This window comes from Triticum dicoccoides, chromosome 1B (genome assembly GCF_002162155.2).
Source record: "Triticum dicoccoides isolate Atlit2015 ecotype Zavitan chromosome 1B, WEW_v2.0, whole genome shotgun sequence".
NCBI lineage: Eukaryota > Viridiplantae > Streptophyta > Magnoliopsida > Poales > Poaceae > Triticum > Triticum dicoccoides.
Window position 1 is genome coordinate 47,999,823 of NC_041381.1, and position 27,096 is coordinate 48,026,918.

Below are 27,096 nucleotides of genomic sequence, written 5' to 3' on the forward strand. Positions count from 1 at the left end.
TATGTGTATGTATGTGGCTATGTGTATGTAGATGTTCAAAATGTATTAAAAAATTGTTCAGAGCATGTTTTTGTTCATATATGTATTTTTGTTCATATGTGTATTAATGTTTTCATATATGCAAAAGATAGATTTTTAGAAAAGTTAGGTTTTTTTTTCTGTTCATAGTTTTTTTTGGGTGATATTAATTATTGTAGAATATGCAAATGTTTGTATATTCATATGAACAATGCATTGGGAAAAACCTTTGTTTTTTTCGAAATTTTCTATTTGAACATTTTTTTTAAAACAAGCAATACTAAAAGAATGAGAGGAAAAAGGAAAATAAGAAGAGGAAGAAAGGAGAAGAAGAGGAGAGGAAGAAGAGGAGAAATAAATAAGAAGAGGAAAAAAGAAGAAAAAGAAGAGGAGAAGAAGAAAGGAATAGAGGAGAAGAAGAAAAATAGAATAGAGAATTTTCTATTTTTCTTCTTCTCCTCTATTCCTTTCTTCTTCTCCTCTTTTTTTTTCTTCTTTTTTTTCTTCTTCCTTCTTCCTCTTTTCTTCCTTTTCCTTATTTTCCTTTCTCGAGGGAGAAGAAGAAAAAGAAGAGTAGTAGAAGAAGAAAGTAATAGAGGAGAACGAAGAAACTTCAACACGAGGGGGGGGCGTACCGATACCCCCCTCCCCTCGAGATAACTTCGACATGAGGGGCGGTCGATATATATACCCCCTCTCGACCGTGATAACTTATACAACGGCAGCACCCCCTCGGCCCTCTCGCTCGACCAAAACTCTCGAGGACACCCAAACCCTAGAGAGAAAACATGTTGGTCTCCTACCCCCTCCCGCCGCGCCCCTACCCGACAAATTAAGTCTCTCGAGGCCACCCAAATTTACCAAGTTAAAAGAGCGTTGTCATCGAGGCCACCCCAAACCCTTGAAGCATTGTTTCGAGGCGACCCCAAACCCTAGAGAAGCAGCGTTGAGGCCACTAACATGATTCCTTATTGTGATTAGCTAGCTAGTTCTACATTTGCCACTAATATATATATATCCATCTGTACCATGTTTGAATAATAATTGACATGTTGTAAATATTTGCAGAAACTATGGAGCACTCCCGAGACGAAGAAATAGAAGCGATGTTGGTGGACATAATCGCAAATGGAAGTGATGAAGTTGCGTCATTTCTCCTCGACACCGATGGTCAGCTGGAAGGACTGGGTGAAGAAGAGGGCTATGTTCATGAAGGCTTCGGCCCATTAATGCCGGTACAAGAAGAGGACTATGTTCATGATGGCTCCGGTGACACAATGGAGGTACAAGAAGGAGACCGTGCTGACTGCTCCGGTGACACAATGGAGGTACAAGAAGGAGACCGTGCTGACTGCTCCGGTGACCGAACCAAGTCCGGCCAGGTATATATATATTAGTTAAGCCCGTGCTGACTAGTTAATTGATGCTTCCATTGTTTTGGTATATGTACACATATTAATTACTCTCGTCTTTCTTCCTTATAATTTCTAGCCCTCCGGATCGAGGACAACTTCGGTAAGGAGACGAGGCCCGAAGAAAATGTTGAGCTCGGATGAAAAGTTTGAGATCAAAGAAATCGCGCCCGACGGCGAACCCATTGAACCCATCCGGACAAGGAAGGCATTTTCTGCTCAGTGCGGGGTTCTTGTTAGGGACAAGATCCCGATCAGCATCCAGCAATGGTATAAGCCTAAGGAGGAAGACCCTGAGGTGTCTTATGTCAATGATATGCAAAAAGAAGATCTTTGGACAGAGCTGAAGGCAAATTTCACCCTACCGCCAGAGGAGGATCCGGAGAAGCCAGTTAAAGAGCAATTAATCAAGTCTTGTGCTCTTAAGAAGATGGCAACCCTAATGAGGAGGTGGAGGAAAGAGTTGAACCAGTTTGTCGAAAAAAAGACACCAGAATTCATCGGCAAATATGAGAAGATCAAAGATCACTAGCCCGCATTTGTGGCCCACAAGACATCGGAAAAGAGTAAGAAGATGTCGGAGACAAACAAGAAAAATGCTACGAAGAAGAAGCTTCACCATCGCACGGGGTCAGGTGGCTACCTCAAAGCCCGTCCTAAGTGGTCCAAGGCTGAGCATGATCTGCTTGAAAAAGGGATCGAACCAGAGAAAATGTACTGGCCAGACTGTTGCCGGACTTGGTTCTTCGGGGCTGGCGGAACCTTGGACTCTATAACAGGGAAGTACCAGTGGACGGACGAGCAACTGCAAATACCAGTCAAGAACCTTCGACACTATATCGATGCAGCGCAGCGAGTGATGTTCCTTCCAAACATGGAGAAGGACGAGCTCACAATGGCCCTTGGGAATCCTGAGCACCCTGGACGGACATGAGGCACACCAGGCTCCATTCCATGGAAGGTTGGTTTTTCGGACGTAGGGGGTTACAAAACCCACGAGAGGAGGAAGAAACTGGAGCAGGACCAACTGTAGGCGCTGCACGAAAGGGTAATGGGGCTAGAGGATCGAGAAGAGGAACGAGAAGCAGCAGATCCCAGCAAACGACCTGCCGAAGCTTCCCCCGAAGCTACCCTACCATCTCAGCGGAGAAGCAGTGTGGCTTCCACCGAGCTGCTTCAGCCGGAGCATGTCTTGACGGCTCCTGCCAGCTATCCCGTGGATGGTATCACGGAGTCTCAAAAATGCCACATTATGGCGCGATGGATGAATTTGAAGGTCAAGGCGGCTGTTGGCCAAGTTTATCCTAGTGGACCCGGCACAACTTATCTCTGCCAGCCGATTCCAGAAGGATATGCTAAGGTGATGGTGGATGAAATAACGGAGGGATTTGAGGACCTCCCGCTTGAGCACCCTACCGGTGAAGGGGAGACTAGGCTGGGTTCTGCTCTGAAGACTCCATGCCTATGGCGGAAGGAGCTCATCAACCTTCTGAACTGGACGCCTCCGCCTCCTCCTCCTCCTCCGGCGAGTTAGGGCAGTCCGCCTCCTCCATCGCCTCCTCCTACGGTGAGTGACGATCAGGGCATGCGTGGCGGCACTCCGCCTCCTTCTCCGGCGGGTGGCGGCACTCCGCCTGCGCCGACGCTCCCGAGCAGCCAGCAGCCTCCTCCTTCTCCGCCTCGCCAGCAAGGGCGGAAGAGACCCGCCGCCACCCCGGCTGCTCCGGCGCGTCATACTCCTTCTCCTCCGCCTCGTAAGCAAGCACGAAAGAAGACAGACGCCGCAGTCGCTCCGTCTACTCCGGCGTCTAGCAACACAACCAGAGGCGGGAGGCAATACAAATACGGTCCATCTCTCAAGCCTCTAGGGAAGTTACCGTACGAGAGGTCCGAGGAGGAAAACGATACGATTGTGCGGACTCACGTGAAGGAGTTCTTTAAAGGGGTGAAAGCAAAGAGACATCCACCTCCGGAGGAGAAGGTAGATCCGGTGAAAGCAAAGCGCACTATCGATGCCCTGAGGAAACCACCAAAGTCTCTGCCGAGAACCAACTATGAGCGCATTACTGAACAGACATATCTCCAAGCCCAGTGGCCGGGAACTACTGTCAGTGGTAAAAGGTTAAAAGAACGAGCAAAGGGGAAAATTGCCCAGCTCGGTGAACAAGCACAACAATCGTGCCCCCCACTTAATGTGTCTAATGCTCCGGGGACGGTGGCCGGTTATGGCTATCTTGAAGATTACCTGCCTGACGATGCACTTCCTGATTTCATGGAGGTGGACGAACACAGATACGAGTACGGGAAGCCTCTCATCAAAGATGAAAAATCTCTGACAACAATGATGCGAAGATTCCATAGTCTGTACATGAAAACCTACAGAGAGTCTGAGGGGACGAACAGTTTGTATCTGAACATTAAAAAGGAGCACGACCTCGTTTCAAATGATCTATTGTGTGTTCCATTTGATGAGTTCTTCGCGTTCTTCAATCAAAAGGCCCTCAATAAATTAATGGTCTTTTGCTACTGCCTGTAAGTACTATTTCTGTGGATACTACGTGTGCGAGTTCATCCACACCGCGACTTTGAAAAACAAGTGGGGCTACTCTAGAAGACAATATGAAGTGCGTAAGCAATAATATTCATAATTTCATTTTATTACACCATCATTTCTGTTGAGTTTCATTCATATATATGTATTAATTAACCCCCTTCTTCAAATTAGACGTGGCAGATGCGGAATGAACTCCTAGAACCAGATCGCATGAATGCAATTCAAGAGGAATTGGCGGGATTCTTTCTTGACCACGTCATCAGTAAAGCCGGAGAATACCATGTGGAAATTGATTTCAAATGCTAGGGGTTTGTAATTAAGAGATCTTATACATATTGTACATGTATGTAGCCAGTAGCATCGGATACATGATACGAAAACTTGTTGTTCGACCAATCTCTCGGAGAAGGAGAGGTCGATTGATCACTTCTCTCGGTATGCATGACAAACTTCTGTACTGAATGGTTCTCTCGATCACTTATGTATATATAGTACGTAGCGTCGACCAAGCACGGACATAAGAGAGGACACTTCTCTCTATTAATTAGCTAGCTAACACAATATATGAAACACCTAAATTAACCCCCCAAAACCCCCAACCCCCCTCCTTTGAAAAAAAACAAAAACCCCAACCACTGGAATGCTGACGCGTGGATGCCTTTTGGTCCCGGTTGGAGCCACCAACCGGGACCAAAGGCCCCCTGACTGGGCTCGGCGCGCAGGGCCACATGGAGGAACATTGGTCCCGGTTCATGTTTGAACCGGGACTAATGGGTGGAGGTATTAGTAACGACCCATTAGTCCCGGTTCATGAACTGGGACTAAAGGCCCTTATGAACCGGAACTATTAGGTGTTTTTCTACTAGTGGGACTCATTCCGGCTCAAATTTGGGACTGATTTGGGTTCAAAGTGGACGCTTGTTGCGTTCTCTTCGTCTACCTCTGCCGGCTGCATGTGCTCTTTGGTCCCTAGCATTCACCCACTCACCCATCCTCTTTTCCTCTCTCTCTGGCCCACCACCCACCCACCCACCAAGCGCTTTGCCAAATGCCAACCGCGGCATCGCTACTCGCAGGAGACGTGCTCCACCGCGCCGCAGCGGATGTGCACGGTCGCGTCGCTGAAGATCTGCGCCACCACGCCAGGATGTGGGCCGCCGCTGGGGGTGCAGCAGCAGCTAGGCACTTCGGCCTGCTCGCTTGTGTCGTCCGGGCCGAGCTGGTGCTTCTCAAGGCAGCTCTAGAACGCGTACCCGGCCACTGGGTGGCTAGATAGCATACCTAAACCTGCACCTGTGCATGGCGTGGATAGCTAGCTAGCTACCGAAATAGGTTTACGCCCCGCTATATTGATATAGCAACCACCCGATACAACAATCCGATCCACGTTGGGGCAAACAACACAAGCATGTCCAAAAGAAATAACAAGTGAAAATAAGAGAAGAAATGCCAACAACGCCGGATCAACGAAAGCTACAGCACATTGCGATCGCTGCGCCCACTGAAGATAGCCACCACGCTCCAAAGCCACCGAGTTGCCATGTACCAAGCACCACCTTCAAGAAGGAATGCGACGATGACGGCGCTGCTGCCCGGACGAATCCTAGGATTTCTCCCGGTACACGGAGGGTAGAGGGGGGAGAGGTTCACCCGACGCCCTTCAAGAAGGATGGCGGCGCCCACAGGCGTCACCGCATTGGTGCCGGCAAGACCCGACATGGATTACTCCCGACCTCTCGCGCCCACCACCCAGGACCAACCTTCGGCTCGACCACACTCGCCGCCCACCAACATGCGCCAACAGTCACGAGGACACCGCCGTCGTCTCACGACGGCCAACAAAGCGAGGCCGGCCGGATCCAAACGAGACACCCGAAGACAAGGACCGGCAGCACCGCAGCCACGAGGGAGGGAACAACCTCCACCGGCTTAGGCGGTAGCAGACCGGGCATAGCAGTAGAGGCACACCAGACCCCCAGTCCGGCCAGGCCCAACATGGGCCCGTGAAGCTCCGCCGCCGTGCTGCAGCAGTTGCGGCATAGCAGCCGCCGTCCTTGTCGCGAGGAGCTCGCCGGAACCACCGGAGAACAGCCCACTGCGGCCACCCAGCAGGCCCGCCCTACCCAGATCGGGCCCGTAGGGCCTAGATCTAGGCCAACCGGGCGCCGCCGGTCGCCGCAAGCCATGGGCCGTCACCGCCGCCAAGGGGCAATGCCTCCGCACCGCCGCCGTCCAGATCCGCGCCGGAACACCACCGGCCGAAGGGCTCCGCCGCCAGGACCGCTCGCCCGAGCCGGGGTCCAGCGACGGAGGAAGAAGGAGGGCCGCCATCGCCGGACTGCGGGGCGCCGCGCGGGCAACGCCCGGCCGCGCCCGCCGGCGGCAGCGGCGAGGGGGGAAGGGGGCGGGGACTCGCGGGGAGGAGGAGGGGTGGAGAACCACCCCGGTCGCCTCGCTCGGGGAGGGCGACCTAGCTAGCTAGCTACGCACCGCCTCAATGTGTATGTGCTAGATAGCTACTCCCTCTGTCCCATAATGTAATGTAATGTAAGACGTTTTTTGACACTACATTAGTGTTAAAAAAATGTCTTATGCAAGGGCGAGCATCCAATCTTCTCCCGACCAGCATCCGACTAGCATCTGACCAGCTCCAACGCGTCGGCTTGCTCGCTGTGCCGCGTCGTGCTCGCCGTGCCTTGCCTCGCGCTGCGCCTGCCCGGTGGTGATACAGCTGGTGACCTCACCTCGCACCTGTGCCCTGTCAGATGGAAGCGTTCCTACTCCCTCGTAAGGGAGCCGCGAGTATATATTGATCGAGGCAGAAAGTCTCCGCCGTGGCTTACAAGATTGCCTATCGCATGGATACGGCTGTTGTTACAGAGATAGATAATTGAACGAGAGGGAGAGAGAGTTTGTTGAGATTACAACATAAGTTTATCTCTAAGTCTAACACCCTCCCTTAATCTCAACTATCCTACATTAAGATTCTTCTTGAATTTTTCAAACAGCTTGACTGGCAAGGCTTTAGTGAACCCATCAGCTACTTGATCTTTGGAAGGAATGAATCGTATGTCCAACTTCTTTTCTGCAACTCTTTCTCGTACAAAATGAAAATCAATTTCTATGTGCTTGGTTCTACCATGGAAGACTGGATTCGCAGAGAGATATGTGGCTCCCAAATTGTCACACCACAAACAAGACACACGATGCTGCTTGATTCCCAACTCATTGAGCAATGATTCTAACCAAATGATCTCAGCAGTAGCATTAGCTAATGATTTGTATTCAGCTTCAGTACTTGACCTGGACACTGTGGCTTGTTTTCTAGCACTCCAAGAAATAAGATTAGAGCCAAAGAAAACTGCAAAACCTCCAGTTGACTTTCTGTCATCACTGCATCCTGCCCAGTCAGCATCAGAGAAAGCACTAACCAAGGAAGAATTAGAGCATCTGAATTGAAGCCCTAGACTCACAGTGTGCTTTATGTATCGTACAATTCTTTTAACAGCTGTCCAGTGTACAGTAGTAGGTGCATGCAGATACTGACAAACCTTGTTAACAGCAAAGGATATATCTCGTCTTGTCAGTGTCAAATACTGTAAGGCTCCTACTTCACTCCTATATCTTGTGCTCTCTTCTTCCTTAAGTGGTTCTCCTTCAAAAGCTGAAAGTTTTTCTGAAGAGGATAATGGTGTGGGTGAAGGCTTACAGTCCTTCATCCCCATACGAGTTAGAAGTTCAGTAGCATATTTCTCCTGGTTTAATACTATGCCATCTTGAATCTTCTTAACCTCAATACCTAGAAAGAAGTGGAGATCACCAAGATCCTTCAAAGCAAACTCTGAACTTAGATCATGCAAAAGAGCATCAGTAGCACTTTGAGAAGAGCTTGCAACTATGATATCATCAACATATTGTTGGGTTTCGTAGTAATTTCAAAAATTTTCCTACGCGCACACAGGATCATGTGATGCATAGCAACGAGAGGAGAGTGTTGTCTACGTACCCAACGCAGACCGACTGCGGAAGCGATGACACGACGTAGAGGAAGTAGTCGTACGTCTTCACGATCCAACCGATCAAGCACCGAAACTACGGCACCTCCGAGTTCGAGCACACGTTCAGCCCGATGACGATCCCCGGACTCCGATCCAGCAAAGTGTCGGGGAAGAGTTTCGTCAGCACAACGGCGTGGTGACGATCTTGATGAACTACAGCAGCAGGGCTTCGCCTAAACTCCGCTACAGTATTATCGAGGTATATGGTGGCAGGGGGCACCGCACACGGCTAAGGAATAGATCACGTGGATCAACTTGTGTCAACTTGTGTGTTTAGAGGTGCCCCTGCCTCTGTATATAAAGGAGCCAAGGGGGGGAGGAGGCGCCGGCCAGGAGGAGGTGGCGCAGGAGGAGTCCTACTCCTACCGGGAGTAGGACTCCCCCCCCAATCCTATACCAACTAGGATTCCAAAGGGGGAAAGAGGGAGAGGGGTGGCCGGCCACCTCTCCTAGTCCTAATAGGACTAGGGGATGGGGGGAGGCGCGCAGCCCCCTTGGGCTGCCCCTTTCTCCTTTCCACTAAGGCCCATGATGGCCCATATGGCTCCCGGGGGGTTCCGGTAACCTCCCGGTAACCCGGTAAAATCCCGATTTCACCCGGAACACTTCCGATGTCCAAACATAGACTTCCAATATATCAATCTTTATGTCTCGACCATTTCGAGACTCCTCGTCATGTCCGTGATCACATCCGGGACTCCGAACAACCTTCGGTACATCAAAATGCATAAACTCATAATATAACTCTCATCGTAACCTTAAGCGTGCGGACCCTACGGGTTCGAGAACAATGTAGACATGACCGAGACACGTCTCCGGTCAATAACCAATAGCGGGACCTGGATGCCCATATTGGCTCCTACATATTCTACGAAGATCTTTATCGGTCAGACCGCATAACAACATACGTTGTTCCCTTTGTCATCGGTATGTTACTTGCCCGAGATTCGATCGTCGGTATCCAATACCTAGTTCAATCTCGTTACCGGCAAGTCTCTTTACTCGTTCCGTAATACATCATCTCACAACTAACATATTAGTTGTAATGCTTGCAAGGCTTATGTGATGTGTATTACCGAGAGGGCCCAGAGATACCTCTCCGACAATCGGAGTGACAAATCCTAATCTCGAAATACGCCAACCCAACATCGACCTTTGGAGACACCTGTAATGCTCCTTTATAATCACCCAGTTATGTTGTGACGTTTGGTAGCACCCAAAGTGTTCCTCCGGCAAACGGGAGTTTCATAATCTCATAGTCATAGGAACATGTATAAGTCATGAAGAAAGCAATAGCAACATACTAAACGATCAGGTGCTAAGCTAATGGAATGGGTCATGTCAATCAGATCATTCAACTAATGATGTGACCTCGTTAATCAAATAACAACTCATTGTTCATGGTCAGGAAACATAACCATCTTTGATTAACGAGCTAGTCAAGTAGAGGCATACTAGTGACACTCTGTTTGTCTATGTATTCACACATGTATTATGTTTCCGGTTAATACAATTCTAGCATGAATAATAAACATTTATCATGATATAAGGAAATAAATAATAACTTTATTATTGCCTCTCGGGCATATTTCCTTCAGTCTCCCACTTGCACTAGAGTCAATAATCTAGTTCACATCGCCATGTGATTTAACAGCAATAGTTCACATCACCATGTGATTAACACCCATAGTTCACATCGCTATGTGACCAACACCCAAAGGGTTTACTAGATTCAGTAATCTAGTTCACATCGCTATGTGATTAACACCCAAGGAGTACTAAGGTGTGATCATGTTTTGCTTGTGAGAGAATCTTAGTCAACGGGTATGTCATATACAGATCCGTAAGTATTTTGCGAATTCTATGTCTACAATGCTCTGCACGGAGCTACTCTAGCTAATTGCTCCCACTTTCAATATGTATCTAGATCAAGACTTAGAGTCATCTAGATTAGTGTCAAACTTGCATCGGCGTAACCTTTTACGACGAACCTTTTTCCATAATCGAGAAACATATCCTTATTCCACTAAGGACAATTTTGACCGCTCTCCAGTGATCTACTCCTAGATCACTATTGTACTCCTTTGCCAAACACAGAGCAAGGTATACAATAGATCTGGTATACAGCATGGCATACTTTATAGAACCTATGACTGAGGCATAGGGAATGACTTTCATTCTCTTTCTATTTTCTGCCGTGGTCGGGCTTTGAGTCTTACTCAACTTAACACCTTGCAACACAGGCAAGAACTCCTTCTTTGGCTGTTCCATTTTGAACTATTTCAAAAATATATCAAGGTATGTATTCATTGAAAAAATCTTATCAAGCGTCTTCATCTATCTATATAGATCTTGATGCTCAATGTGTAAGCAGCTTCACCAAGGTCTTTCTTTGAAAAACTTTTATTCAAGTATCCTTTCATGCTTTGCAGAATAATTCTACATTATTTCCGATCAACAATATGTCATTCACATATACTTATCAGAAATGTTGTAGTGCTCCCACTCACTTTCTTGTAAATACAGGCTTCACTGTAAGTCTGTACAATAACTATATGCTTTGATCAACTTATCAAAGCGTATATTCCAACTCCGAGATTCTTGCACCAGTCCATAAATGGATCGCTGGAGCTTGCACACTTTGTTAGCTCCCTTTGGATCGACAAAACCTTCCGGTTGCATCATATACAACTCTTCTTCCAGAAATCCATTCAGGAATGCAGTTTTGACATCCATCTGCCAAATTTCATAATTATAAAATGAGGCAATTGCTAACATGATTCGGACAGATTTTTAAGCATCGATACGAGTAAGAAAATCTCATCGTATTCAACACCTTGAACTTTGTCAAAAACCTTTTTCGACAAGTCTAGCTTTGTAGATAGTAACACTACTATCAACGTCCGTCTTCCTCTTGAAGATCCATTTATTCTTAATGACTCACCGATCATCGGGCAAGTCAATCAAAGTCTACACTTTGTTCTCATACATGGATCATATCTCAGATTTCATGGCCTCAAGCCATTTCGTGGAATCTGGGCTCATCATTGCTTCCTCATAGTTCGTAGGTTCATCATGGTCTAGTAACATGACTTCCAGAACATGATTACCGTACCACTCTGGTGCGGATCTTACTCTGGAAGACCTACGAGGTTTGGTAGTAACTTGATCTGAAGTTTGATGATCATCATCATTAACTTCCTCACTTATTGGTGTAGGAATCACTGGAACTTATTTCTGTGATGAACTACTTTCCAATAAGGGAGAAGGTATAATTACCTCATCAAGTTCTACTCTCCTCCCACTCACTTCTTTCGAGAGAAACTCCTTCTCTGGAAAGGATCCATTTTAGCAACGAATGTCTTGCCTTCGGATCTGTGATAGAAGGTGTACCCAACAATTTCCTTTGGGTATGAAGACACACTTCTCCGATTTGGGTTCGAGCTTATCAGGATGAAACCTTTTTCACATAAGCATCGCAGCCCCAAACTTTAAGAAACAACAGGTTAGGTTTACTGCTAAACCATAGTTCATACAGTGTCGTCTCAACGGATTTAGATGGTGCCCTATTTTAAAAACGTGAATGCAGCTGTCTCTAATGCATAACCCCAAAACGATAGTGGTAAAGAGATATCATAGATTGCACCATATCAAATAAAGTGCGGTTACGACGTTCGGACACACCATAACGATGTGGTGTTCCAGGTGGCGTGAGCTGTGAAACTATTCCACATTGTTTTAATTGAAGACCAAACTCGTAACTCAAATATTTGTCTCCGCGATCAAATCGCAGAAACTTTATTTTCTTGTTACGATGATTTTTCCACTTCACTCTGAAATTCTTTGAACCTTTCAACTATTTCAGACTTATGTTTCATCAAGTAGATATACCCATATCTGCTCAAATCATCTTGTGAAGGTCAGAAAACAACGATGCTTGCCACGAGCAACAGCACTCATTGGATCGCATACATCGGTATGTATTATTTCCAACAAGTCAGTAACTCGTTCCATTGTTCCGAAGAACGGAGTTTTAGTCATCTTGCCCAAAAGGCACGGTTTGCAAGCATCAAATGATTCATAACCAAGTGATTCCGAAAATCCATCTTTATGGAGTTTCTTCATGCGCTTTACACCGATATGACCCAAACGGCAGTGCCACAAATAAGTTGCACTATCATTATTAACTTTGCATCTTTTGGCATCAATATTATGAATATGTGTATCACTACGATCGAGATCCAATGAACCATTTTCATTGGGTGTGTAACCATATAAGGTTTTATTCATGTAAATAGAACAACAGTTTATTCTCTTACTTAAATGAATAACCGTATTGCAATAAACATGATCAAATCATATTCATGCTCAACGCAAACACCAAATAACATTTATTTAGGTTCAACACTAATCCCGAAAGAATAGGGAGTGTGCGATGATGATCATATCAATCTTGAAACTACTTTCAACACACATCATCACTTCACCCTTAACTAGTTTCTGTTTATTCTGCAACTCCCGTTTCGAGTTACTACTCTTAGCAACTGAACCAGTACCAAATACCGAGGGGTTGCTATAAACACTAGTAAAACACACATCAAACACCTGTATATCAAATATACCCTTTTTCACTTTGCCATCCTTCTTATCCACCAAATATTTAGGGTAGTTCCGCTTCCAGTGACCATTTCCTTTGCAGTGTAAGCACTCAGTTTCAGGCTTTGGTTCAGCTTTGGGCTTCTTCGTGGGAGTGACAACTTGCTTGTCAATCTACTTGAAGTTCCCCTTTCTTTCCCTTTGCCCTTTTCTTGAAACTAGTGATCTTGTCAACCATCAACACTTGATGCTCTTTCTTGATTTCTACCTTCGTTGATTTCAACATCACGAAGAGCTCGGGAATCATTTTCATCATCCCTTGCTTACTATAGTTCATCACGAAGTTCTACTAACTTGGTGATGGTGACTAGAGAATTCTGTCAATCACTATCTTATCTGGAAGATTAACTCCCACTTGATTCAAGCGATTGAAGTACCCAGACAATCTGAGCACATGCTCACTAGTTGAGCGATTCTCCTCCATCTTTTAGCTATAGAACTTGTTGGAGACTTCATATCTCTCAACTCGGGTATTTGCTTGAAATATTAACTTCAATTCCTGGAACATCTCATATGGTCCATGACGTTCAAAACGTCTTTGAAGTCCCGATTCTAAGCCGTTAATCATGGTGCACTAAACTATCAAGTAGTCATCATATTGAGCTAGCCAGACGTTCATAACTTCTGCATCTGCTCCTGCAATAGGTCTGTCACCTAGCGGTGCATTAAGGACATAATTCTTCTGTGCAGCAATGAGGATTTAACCTCAGATCACGGATCAAATCCGCAACATTGCTACTAACATTTTTCAACACAATTTTCTCTAGGAACATATCAAAATAAGCACAGGGAAGCAACAACGCGAGCTATTGATCTACAACATGATTTGCAAAATACTACCAGGACTAAGTTCATGATAAATTTAAGTTCAATTTAATCATATTACTTAAGAACTCCCACTTAGATAGACATCCCTCTAATCCTCTAAGTGATCACGTGATCCAAATCAACTAAACCATGTCCGATCATCACGTGAGATGGAGTAGTTTCATCGGTGAACTTCATTATGTTGATCATATCTACTATATGATTCACGCTCGACCTTTCGGTCTCCGTGTTCCGAGGCCATATCTGCATATGCTAGGCTCGTCAAGTTTAACCTGAGTATTCTGCGTGTGCAAAAACTGGCTTGCACCCGTTGTAGATGGACGTAGAGCTTATCACACCCGATCATCACGTGGTGTCTGGGCACGACGAACTTTGGCAATGGTGCATACTCAGGGAGAACACTTCTTGATAATTTAGTGAGAGATCATCTTATAATGCTACCGTCAATCAAAGCAAGATAAGATGCATAAAAGGATAAACATCACATGCAATCAATATAAGTGATATGATATGGCCATCATCATCTTGTGCTTGTGATCTCCATCTCTGAAGCACCGTCATGATCACCATCGTCACCGGCGCGACACCTTGATCTCCATCGTAGCATCGTTGTCGTCTCGCCAATCTTATGCTTCCACGACTATCACTACCGTAGTAATAAAGTAAAGCATTACATCGCGATTGCATTGCATACAATAAATCGACAACCATATGGCTCCTGCCAGTTGCCGATAACTCGGTTACAAAACATGATCATCTCATACAATAAAATTCAGCATCATGCTTTGACCATATCACATCACAACATGCCCTGCAAAAACAAGTTAGACGTCCTCTACTTTGTTGTTGCATGTTTTACGTGGCTGCTACGGGCTTAAGTAAGAACCAATCTCACCTACGCATCAAAACCACAACGATAGTTTGTCAAATAGACTCCGTTTTAACCTTCTCAAGGACCGGGCGTAGCCATACTTGGTTCAACTAAAGTTGGAGAGACAGTCGCCCGCAAGCCATCTATGTGCAAAGCACGTCGAGGGAACCGGTCTCGCGTAAGCGTACGCGTAAGGTTGGTCCGGGTCGTCTCGTCCAACAATACCGCCGAACCAAAGTATGACATGCTGGTAGGCAGTATGACTTGTATCGTCCACAACTCACTTGTGTTCTACTCGTGCATATAACATCAACATAAATAACCTGGCTCTGATACCACTGTTGGGTTTCGTAGTAATTTCAAAAAATTTCCTACGCGCACACAGGATCATGTGATGCATAGCAACGAGAGGAGAGTGTTGTCTACGTACCCAACGTAGACCGACTGCGGAAGCGATGACACGACGTAGAGGAAGTAGTCGTACGTCTTCACGATCCAACCGATCAAGCACCGAAACTACGGCACCTCCGAGTTCGAGCACACGTTCAGCTCGATGACGATCCCCGGACTCCGATCCAGCAAAGTGTCGGGGAAGAGTTTCGTCAGCACGACGGCGTGGTGACGATCTTGATGAATTACAGCAGCAGGGCTTCGCCTAAACTCCGCTACAGTATTATCGAGGAATATGGTGGCAGGGGGCACCGCACACGGCTAAGGAATCGATCACGTGGATCAACTTGTGTCAACTTGTGTGTTTAGAGGTGCCCCTGCCTCCGTATATAAAGGAGCCAAGGGGGGAGGAGGCGCCGGCCAGGAGGAGGTGGCGCAGGAGGAGTCCTACTCCTACCGGGAGTAGGACTCCCCCCCCAATCCTATTCCAACTAGGATTCCCAAGGGGGAAAGAGGGAGAGGGGTGGCCGGCCACCTCTCCTAGTCCTAATAGGACTAGGGGAAGGGGGGAGGCGCGCAGCCCCCTTGGGCTGCCCCTTTCTCCTTTCCACTAAGGCCCATGATGGCCCATATGGCTCCCGGGGGGTTCCGGTAACCTCCCGGTAACCCGGTAAAATCCCGATTTCACCCGGAACACTTCCGATGTCCAAACATAGACTTCCAATATATCAATCTTTATGTCTCGACCATTTCGAGACTCCTCGTCATGTCCGTGATCACATCCGGGACTCCGAACAACCTTCGGTACATCAAAATGCATAAACTCATAATATAACTCTCATCGTAACCTTAAGCGTGCGGACCCTACGGGTTCGAGAACAATGTAGACATGACCGAGACACGTCTCCGGTCAATAACAAATAGCGGGACCTGGATGCCCATATTGGCTCCTACATATTCTACGAAGATCTTTATCGGTCAGACCGCATAACAACATACGTTGTTCCCTTTGTCATCGGTATGTTACTTGCCCGAGATTCGATCGTCGGTATCCAATACCTAGTTCAATCTCGTTACCGGCAAGTCTCTTTACTCGTTCCATAATACATCATCTCACAACTAACATATTAGTTGTAATGCTTGCAAGGCTTATGTGATGTGTATTACCGAGAGGGCCCAGAGATACCTCTCCGACAATCGGAGTGACAAATCCTAATCTCGAAATACGCCAACCCAACATCGACCTTTGGAGACACCTGTAATGCTCCTTTATAATCACCCAGTTACGTTGTGACGTTTGGTAGCACCCAAAGTGTTCCTCCGGCAAACGGGAGTTGCATAATCTCATAGTCATAGGAACATGTATAAGTCATGAAGAAAGCAATAGCAACATACTAAACAATCAGGTGCTAAGCTAATGGAATGGGTCATGTCAATCAGATCATTCAACTAATGATGTGACCTCGTTAATCAAATAACAACTCATTGTTCATGGTCAGGAAACATAACCATCTTTGATTAACGAGCTAGTCAAGTAGAGGCATACTAGTGACACTCTGTTTGTCTATGTATTCACACATGTATTATGTTTCCGGTTAATACAATTCTAGCATGAATAATAAACATTTATCATGATATAAGGAAATAAATAATAACTTTATTATTGCCTCTAGGGCATATTTCCTTCACATATATTAACACAAATATAGTTGTATTTGCTTTGTTATAAATGAAGAGCGATGTGTCAGCCTTGGATGCAGCAAAACCAAGATATCTTAACTGAGAACTCAATCTTGAATATCATGCCCTTGGTGCTTGTTTCAAACCATAAAGTGCTTTATCAAGCTTACACACATAATGAGGTGTTTTCTTACTTTCATACCCAGGTGGTTGTCTCATGTAAACCTCCTCTTCCAGAACACCATGCAAAAACGCGTTCTGAACATCTAGCTGTCTCAAGCTCCATCCTCTGGACACAGCAATAGCTAGCACAAGTCTAATAGTTGCAGCTTTAACAACAGGACTAATAGTATCTTCATAGTCTAAACCATAACATTGTTTAAATCCTTTTGCAACTAAACGTGCCTTATACTTGTCAATTGTGCCATCTGCCTTTTTCTTGATTCTGTAGACCCACTTATAGTCAATGATATTTTTACCTCTTTTCTCAGGTACAAGATGCCACGTCTTGTTCCTCATGAGAGCTGAATAATCTTCATCCATTGCACTTTTCCACTTTGGATCCCCTAATGCATCTTCCAATTTTGCTAGTTCTCCTGTGATACACAACATGCCATATCTTATAGTGCCGTCAGTTCTAACCTTTGGGTTTTTTATACCTTTCTGTAGCCGGGTCGTGACACGCGAAACTGTAGTTGGTTGATTTCGTCGTGCAACAATCTGCAACACAGGAGATGCTGCAGCAGAATCAGCCGTAGGGGATCCTGAAGACATCTCAGATTCGCTTTCCGCAACAAATCCTGGTTCAAACCGTGTAGCCTGTGGTGTGGGCGATTCATCAGGAGCAGCGGCCGCAGAAAATCTTGCACTGCTGGCCGACACATGCGCGTGGGTCAGGGATCCCGAAGCGGCTCCTGATCCTCCTGTCGCTGTCGCTGTCTCGGGCCCGCGCGTGGGACGCGGTTCAGGCGTGGGACGCGGTGCGGGACGCGGCGCGCCGTCCGGAAGCGGTGACGTGTCGCCCTCCAACTGGCCGCGTGGACTCCTGCATGGCGCGAATCTGCGCGTTCGATCCGAGGCTGCCTAGCGTACAGGAGTTCTGGGCTGCGCAGGATCTGCCTCGTGCTCTGCATCTGCTTCGTCTCCTTCTGGCACATAAAATACCAGATCGTTTTCTTCAAAGTTTTGATTATTTTCTGCACCGATTTCTGCTGCATGATCCTGCACACAAGAAGAAACAGTCCTACTAGTAGGATCATCAGTTGGATCAGTACAATTATCGCCCCCATGATCAATGCTTTGGAGATGTGGTGGTAGAAGGAGTATTTATTTCTTGAGAGTTGCTCCGGCATTGGGATGAAGAGATTCAAAGGGATAGACAGATTCATCGAATACGACATCTCGAGAGATATAAACCCTACGGGTGAAACATCAAGGCATTTAACTCCCTTGTGAAGTGGACTATATCCAAGGAACACACATTTTTTGGAACGGAATGCAAGCTTGCGTGTATTATATGGACGAAGGTTGGGCCAACACGCACAACCAAATACACAAAGTGATTTGTAGTCAGGGTAGTGCCAAAAAGACGTGTGATGGGAGTCTCAAATTTGATGACTTTACTAGGAAGCAAATTTATGAGATATGTGGCAGTCAAGAATGCTTCATCCCAGAACTTTAGTGGCATGGATGCATTAGCTAGTAACGCTAACCCTACTTCAACAACATGGCGATCTTTCCTTTCGGCCGAGCCATTCTGCTGATGTGCATGGGGGCATGATACATGATGTGAGATGCCAAGTTCTTGAAAAAAGAGATTCAGTTTCTTGTATTCACCTCCCCAGTCTGTTTGCATTGCAATGATTTTAGTGTTTAGTTTCCGCTCAACAAGATTTTGAAAATTCTTGAAAACTTGAAACACTTCAGATCATTTCTTAAGAAGATAGATCCATGTAAACTTGCTATAGTCATCAATAAAGCTTACATAGTATGAATGCCTACCAGCAGAGGTGGGAGCTGGCCCCCAAACATCTGAAAACACAAGTTGCAAGGGTGCAGTGGAAATACTGAATGAAATAGGATATGGCAACTGATGACTTTTAGCTTGTTGGCATGGATCACAAACAGACTCAATACTAGACTCATGAGAGTGAGGAAGTTTATTCTTGCTAAGAACAAATTTAACAATAACTGATGAAGGATGACCTAGTCTACTATGCCACTTTGCTGAAGAAGGCTAGATAGCAACAAAAGCTTGTTTATTGGATGATGATGAAGAAGATATAAGTGGGTAGAGACCTCCCACGCACTTGCCCTTAAGAAGCACTCTCCTCGTGTCCAAGTCCTTTACAAAAAAGAAATAAGGATAGAATTCAATGAGAACACGATTATCACGAGTAAACCTATGAACTGAAAGAAGATTTTTTGATGTTGTGGGGACATAGAGAACTCTTTTTAGATGCAAATTTTTCATGGGGGTTTTGACAATTGAACTACCAACATGAGTGATTTCCATACCAGAACCACTTGCAGTATGCACTTGATCATGTCCACGATACTTGTCTCTGATCGTCAGCTTGTCGAGTTCCCCTGTGATATGATTTGTAGCACCGGTATCTGCATACCAGTTTGTGTCGATGCCGTAGGAGTCGGTGACGACGTTTTCCTCCTTCTCCTCGTACTCATCTTCCTCATAGCGATCCCAACACGCACGGGCGCCCCCGCGGTGATGCTTGAGGCAGATTTGGCACTCGGGATAGTCCCGGTGCAATGGTCGTTGCTGCTGTTGCTGTTGGGGACGACCACCTCGCGTGCTGCTGCTGCTTGGAGAAGAGGAGGGCGAGCGCCGGCCACGGCCGCGGCCTCTGTTGCCGCGTGCACGCCCGCGGCCAGGAGACTGACCACGCCCCCTGTACGCCAAGTTCGCGGAGGTGTTGAAGCCGGCGTCGGAGCCATCACCCAGCATCTCCATCCGCTGGTCGAAGGCTCCGATCTGAGCGACGAGGTCATCGACAGTGATGGAAGTCTTGGCGGCGCCAATGGCTGCCACAACGGGATCATAGTCCCGATCCAGTCCAGCAAGGACATAGTCCACCATCTCTGGGTCAGAGACGGGACTGCCTGCTGCAGCAAGTTCATCCCCCAGATTCTTCATCCGGGCGATGTATGAAGTGCTTGACATAGAGCCCTTCTTGGTGGTGGTGATGGCAATTCTCAGATTCGTGATCCGAGATTGAGACTGCGAGGCAAACATGGTGGTAATAGCAGTCCATAGATCAAGGGTATTTTCTTTACTCACAACTTGGGCGAGAATCTCCTTCGACAGAGAGTTCAGGAGATGGCCGAGGACTTGCTGATCCTTGGACAGCCATGGCGCATACAAGGGATTCGGCACCATGCGCGTCGTCTTGTCCATCTGCTGCTGCTCCACCATCTTCGGGGGCGCTGCATCGGATCCATCCAGGAGGCCGGTGACCTGCGCTCCTCGCAGGCCCGGCATCACTTGTGCCTTCCACAAGAGAAAGTTTCCCTTGGTGAGCTTCTCGGCAGGAGGGGCTCCAAGGTTGAGGGAGACCGGGGCCGAGGAGGAAGACATGGCGATCTGTTTGGGTGATCGATAGGATGGTTTTGTTTCTGGCGATCGATAGGGTTTCTAGCGATCGGTGGAGCTTCTGGCTAGATAGATGGGAAGAGGATGGCTCTGTATACCATGTCAGATGGAAGCGTCCCTACTCCCTCGTAAGGGAGCCGCGAGTATATATTGATCGAGGCAGAAAGCCTCTGCCGTGGCTTACAAGATTGCCTATCGCATGGATACGGCTGTTATTACAGAGATAGATAATTGAACGAGAGGGAGAGAGAGTTTGTTGAGATTACAACATAAGTTTATCTCTAAGTCTAACACGCCCGACCTGGCCTCGCCTCTCCGCGCCCGAACTGAAGCAGCAGGAGCAGGTGGTGCCGCCTCCAGGCGCCCTTCGTACGCGCCCGCGTAGGTGGCACAGCGGGCGTGGCAAGCTGCGGCGGCCGCGGGGAGCTGCGAGGCTAGCGCGGCGGGCGGGGCGAGCGGCAAGGAGCACGAGAAGGAGCAGGCGAGGCGCACGAGCAGGAGGCCTCGGCGAGATGCGGGGCGCGCGGGCATGGCGGCCGCTGCAAGCTGGCGCGAGCAGGCAAGCGGGGGGCTGCGGCCACCACAGGCGTTTCGCGCAATGGCGGGCGGCGGGCCGCGGCCGTGGCAGGAGACGCGCAGGCAAGCGGGTGCGGCGGGAGCTCGGGGCTGGTGTCGACCTCGTCTGCGGGATGCGGCGCGGGAGAGCGGCGGGCCATCAGGTGTTCCACGAAATGCCGGCATGGTCATGTCCAAAATGCGTCAACCCCGTGTTGGGCACACCGGCTGACCCAAATGAAAACGCGGACACGGATGGATGTCCGTTTGGCCGACCCAAACAGACAAAACTCCATTGGAGTTGCTCTAACTAGCTAGCCGAAATGTGCTGTTCATTTTACCAGTTTCTTGAATGTAGCTGTCTAAAATAATTTCTGCTTGATCGATTTTACAGGACTCATGAGAGATGGGCAATCCTTGCAAGTTCTGTAATGGGATGGAGTTCGTCAGAAAAAATAACATTTGTGTACGTTGTGCAGAAGACAGAGCTTCGTCCTCTGCTGCAACTGTGGCTGATGGATCTGGTGAATATGGCAGCAATACCTCAAGGCGTCCTGGAAAACAACTGAAGAGGGCAGTAACATCTTCTCCATCTCAGGAATTTTCAGGTTAACTTGTAGGGTCAATTTGCATCAAAATTAATAGTCACCCCTCGCCGCAATTCGCTTAACTTACTCAGGGAATTCTGTTACAGTACAAGAGGATACATCTGAAGAAGAGGATGTGGAGTCGGATGATCTTTGGATGGGCAACCAGGAAATTCCACATGAATGCCCAGGCCTTGGAATAACTGATATTGTCTCGATCGAAGGTAATGCTGCAGAAACGAGCATCATTTATTTTTGCATGTGAAGCAGCTCCGATGTTAACGTATGCCTGAATGTGTCAAACCTTAAATTACTTACCTGTGAAATTTTGTACAGGACATGGCAGTCTTGTAGAATATGAGTCTGTGGAGCCGGAAGATCGGCTATCACCTCCTGAAACTGATTATGGGCTAATTCTTAGGAGTTGTCTATCTGGAGCACAAAGTGAGAGAGTAAACACGCTTATCCAGAAAGTTAAACCTGAAACTATTGTATTTGTGGCTGTCATGAAAAATTGTGATGTTCAATCACATCGTCCTCTTTTGGTAAAATACTCTTCTTCTTCTAAACTGAATCGCCAACTCACATGCTTATAATATGAACCATATGTTGGTGTGATTGCTGTTGTACTCTACATTTATGTTCCTAGTGTACCTTATAAGCGGGGAATTCCCATCTTCAAGTTCTTGTGGATCTTCAGAACACCTTATTAAATGTTTTTCTCTGGACAATTGAAACATGTTTTTTCTGAATTCAGCTTGAGTTTGGTTTATCTGTTTATTATTCAATGATTATCACATCCGATTCATACATAACCAGATCATCTCGAAGGAACGCACATTAGTTGAAGCTGCACAGTTTCCACATGAAAATGGGATGCCTGTCACACTTCAAATTCCAGACAAGAGCGAGAAGTGGCATCCAAGATTCTACATGGAAAAAGGCAAGGGCATGCTTGCAGGTTATTGGTTAGGCTTCGTATGTGACAACAATGTGCAGGTGGGAGATATGTGCATCTTTGTACCGTCAACGGGTAGTGAAGGTTCCATGTTTACGGTCCATATACTTGCAAACGCAACTCATCCTTGGGGTGTTACAAACATTCGTTCAAGACATGGTACAAAGGATGCAATGACTGGTTTAGCAGTGAATACAGTGGAGCCTTCTCATGGTATCATACTATCATAGAAAATATAACCATACTTAAACTATTTGAAAGGTTCTAGATTTTGTTCTGATCAACCAAAGTTACCTGCAGGAGGAAATGTTTCCCCGGAAAGCGACATTCATGGTTTTCCTCATGATAGTCTAGATGGCAAGGACACTCATCCTTCTGAGCAACCTTCTTTCATCCTACCGTGGAGAACCAGTCTAACTATTACTCAGCGGAGATAGTTGATGAAAAATAGCAAGCTATCGGATCCAAGTATCCCCTATATGTAGCAACATTGAACTCAAGCAGACTAAAGAAGAAGCAAATTTGTAAGCTCAATTCTTTGTAGGCTTCAATTTATACAAGTACGAAAACCATTTCATTGCGAACTTTCGATCTGCCATTGAAGAAAAATACTTAATTAAGTGATGCAGATATAAGGATGTGAGTTTTCTTAGGGAGTAACTATTATGTGTGTGCTCTCAGCCTCTCACTCCTTTTTTTTGGCCTTTAGCTTTATGTTGGTTTTCTATGAGATGTAGGGGGTGTGGACTATTAAACAAGACAGAATAGGCTTCTCATGTTCAGTTGTAGAGATTACACTAAAAAAAAAGAGTCAGCAGTACATATTGTACTCGAGTTCACCGGTTCTTATCTTCTTAACCTCTGCTTTGTTGACGTGGCATGATTTGTATTGTCAAGTGGCTCCAGGTTACCGTGGATATTATCAAACTACATTCCTCTTGAAATGGCAACTGCTAGAACTGGTTACTTACATGATATAGTTTACTTACCTCACCGACATAATCTACCAAACCACCATTTTAACTTGTTTTTTGTACGTGCAAAACACGAGGAGTTCGGTAAAGACTATACCAATGCCGTACGACTTCCAGCTAAAAATACGAAAGTGAAACTCAAGTCGAAGGGGAAGGACTGGCCAACTGAGATGTGTTGCCGGAAAAGCAAGAACTCGTACAGATGGATGCTTGTTAGTGGTTGGGGCGAATTCGTGTGTGGCAAAGAATGGTGGGAGGGTGGTCTGCTTAAGGGAGACTGTCAGCATCCCAGAGGAGCGCCAAGATGATGTTCAAACCGAGGGCCGGCCCAAGAGGCAGCCTCGCTTACCCGCTCGACTGGCTGGGCCTGAGTGGGCCTAAGCTCGGCAATACTTATACCTGTAATGAGGATAGTTTGAGTTGGCGATGGCTTAACGGCTAGCGTAACGTGTGTTGTGTGAGTGCTCCTGCGAGAGCCGAACCTTATCTCCTGTAATCCTTCCTCTGCAATTCGATTTTCATGGCGATGGCCTGAATACAAACCCTAGACCTCACAATCTGGCATCAGAGCCGTTCCTAACCCTGGATTTTGCAGCCCACCACCGCCACGCACGATTCGCCGACCGCCACCGCGACGAGGCCATGGAGAAAATTTCGCCGTAGACCAAGGCAATCTACGAACTCCTCTGGGCTGATTTCGACACCGCCTTCACCAAGAGCTCGGTGAAGCGGAGCGAGGAGATGTCCGTCACCCTCGCCAAGCTCGACAGCAAGCTAGACCAGCTATCGGGCCGCATCGACGACGCCAAGCTCGCCATCGGTGTCGACCTCGACGAACCCTGCGGTGAGATTGGGGTGGGCCGAAGCACCACGGCATACCCCACCGCTCCTTCATCTCCGCGAGGAACGATGGTGTCGCCCAAGGCTGCGCCGAGCAGCGGATCGGGAGGATCCGAGAATTTCCACGGCGAAGCAGATCACCGAGGAACAATTCCGAAGTATGTGCCCCCTCCCGCCTGAGGTATGCCGTCAGAACCCAACCCGTCGAGGCAAATCATTCAGGCCCCGGAAAATTTTCGTCCGCTCCAGTCTGATGCTTTGGGATTTGGCCCTCGAATTGAGCTGCCGCGTTTCGATGGATCCAATCCCAAACTCTGGCAATCTCGCTGTGAAGATTATTTCAGATTGTGGAACACCCCTCAGAGTCAGCGGGCCGGTGTCGTTTGCATCTGCACAGTTCGAAGGCACAGCTGCGCGCTGGCTGGAATCGGTCCAGCATCGTGCTCCTCATGTTAACTGGACTGAATTCTGCAATCTCCTGCACTCCAGGTTTGGCAGAAACAAGCACCAGAACCTGTTGCGCCAGATGTTCAACATCAGACAGACTAGTTCAGTTGAGGAATATGTGGAGCGATTCTCCGAACTATATGATCAGTTGACTGCTTATGAGACTAATCCAAATATTGTGCATTACGTCATCAGATTCATGGAAGGATTAACTCCATCAGTTCGTTTGTTGGTTGGGATTCAGCAACCTGAACACCTGGATTCAGCCTATGCACTGGCCTTGATGTCAGAAGTATTGGGTGAACCTACCACATACTCGAGCAGTGCAAACCAGGGGAGCAAACGCCAGAATTATCCTAACTCTCGATCTTCAGCAAGCAAAGTACTGGAGGACAAGAAATCAACAGATCAAGCTCGTACTGGCCAGTTGAAGATAGGTGGGCTACTCTTCGTGCTTACAGAAAATCTAAGGGTCTATGTTTTATCTGTGGATAGCGATAGGCTCGTGACCATCGTTGCAAGCAAGAGATTCAGTTACACGTGGTGCAAGAAATGTTGGATTATGTTCAGAACATGCCTTCTGATGTGAGTGACTCTGAAGACACGCCTGTTGGTGAAGCTAATGCTATCTGTCTGTCTGCAGCTGCTTTGGGGGATAATTCACATCCAGCAGTGTCAACTATGAAATTGAAGGTGTACTTGCAAGGACAACCTTTAATATTTCTGGTCGATTCAGGAAGCACACATTCGTTCCTTGACTGCACAGTAGCAACTTATGTACAAGGCATAACTTCCCTGCCAGTTTACATGGTTAAAGTGGCTAATGGCAGCATGGTTCCCTGCTCTCAACAGTTGCTGAATGGCAAGTGGTCTTGTGCTGGTCATGAGTTTGTTAGCAACTTTAGAGTTTTTCCCTTGGGATCTTACCATGGCATTTTGGGTTTAGATTGGCTGGCTGCTCACAGTCCAATGCAGGTAGACTGGGCTGCTCATTGGCTATCTTTCCAGTACTCAAACCAGCAGATTACACTATTGGGTCAAGATGCAGTTTCTCAGGTCTATGCTCTGGTGGAACTGTCAGCCTTGCTGGTAACTGAAACTACAGCTGTATCGGAACTTCCTCCTGAAATACTAGCCCTCCAGACTAAATATGCTCCTGTATTTGAAGCTCCTTCTGGCCTTCCTCCAATGAGAAAATATGATCATAAGATTCCTTTAGTCCCTAGAGCTCAACCAGTGTCCAGCAGGCCTTATAGACTACCTCCTGCCTTAAAAGATGAAATGCAAAAGAAAGTAAAAGAAATCTTAGATGCTGGCATTATTAGGCCCAACACCAGTGCCTTTTCTTCTCCAATGATATTAGTACAAAAGAAGGACAAAACATAGAGGCCTGTGTATGATTATAGGAAACTAAATGCTATCACAGTTAAGAGCAAGTATCCAATTCCTGTCATTGATGAGCTATTGGATGAATTAGCTGGGGCTTGTTGGTTTTCCAAACTAGATCTTAGAGCAGGCTACCATCAGATCAGGCTGGCCCCAGGGGAAGAGCATGAAACATCATTTCAGACTCATTTGGGGCATTTTGAGTTTCTGGTGTTATCTTTTGGCCTTACTGGGGGACCAAATATACTCAACTTTGCTTTGAATGATACCTTGTCACCCTGTGTCAGGAAGTTTGTGTTGCTTTTCTTTGATGGTATCCTAGTGTTCAGTGCTTCTTATGCACTACACTTACAGCACCTGGAAGAAGTATTGAAATTGTTATTGCAGCATCAGTGGCAAGTGAAGCTCTCAAAGTGTGCTTTTGCACAATCTCAAATTAGTTACTTGGGACATGTTATCAATGGCCAAGGAGTAGCTACTGATCCTTCCAAGATAACTACTATCTAGAGTTGGCCAGCACCTGTGTCTGCTAAAGAAGTTAGGGGATTTCTAGGCATTGCTGGTTATTACAGGAAGTTCATAGCTCACTATGGCATGATCAGCAAGCCACTCACTAATCTGCTCAAGAAAGGGGTTCCGTTCCATTGGACACACAATGAGCAGCAAGCTTTTGTGCTTTTGAAACAAGCTCTGACATCAACACCAGTACTGGCTTTGCCTGATTTCTCGAAGAAATTTATTGTGGAAACAGATGCATTTGATGTAGGAATTGGGGCAGTACTTATGCAAGAAGGCCACCCAATTTCTTACGTGAGTAAAGCTCTTGGACCCAGAAACCAGACACTCTCAGTCTATGAAAAGGAGTATTTGGCTATCCTTCTAGCAGTGGAACACTAGCGCCAATATTTACAGTTGTCTGAATTTACTATCCGAACTAATCAGCGAAGCTTAGCCTGCCTGTCAGAACAGCGTTTGCACACCAGATGGTAGCAAAAGGCTTTAACCAAATTGCTTGGGCTACAATATTCCATTGAATACAAGAAAGGGGTCGAAAATAGTGCGGCTGACTCGCTTTCCAGACGTCCCGCAACTACTGGGGACGTTCTACCAGAACTACAACTCATTTCCTGTGCTCAGCCCGCATGGTTGGAAGAAGTGCTGAAAAGTTATGAGCAAGATTCAGTTGTTGTGGAACTTCTGCAATAGCTGTCCACATCTCCTAATTCTCACAACAAGTTTTCTCTCAAAGCTGGAGTTATCAGACAGGGCAAG

At 46.7% G+C, this 27,096-nt stretch overlaps 1 pseudogene; it reads left to right on the top strand.

The window, feature by feature from the left end:
- Window positions 1–27,096, top strand: part of LOC119350095 — a 71,666-nt pseudogene that overhangs the window by 28,079 nt on the left and 16,491 nt on the right.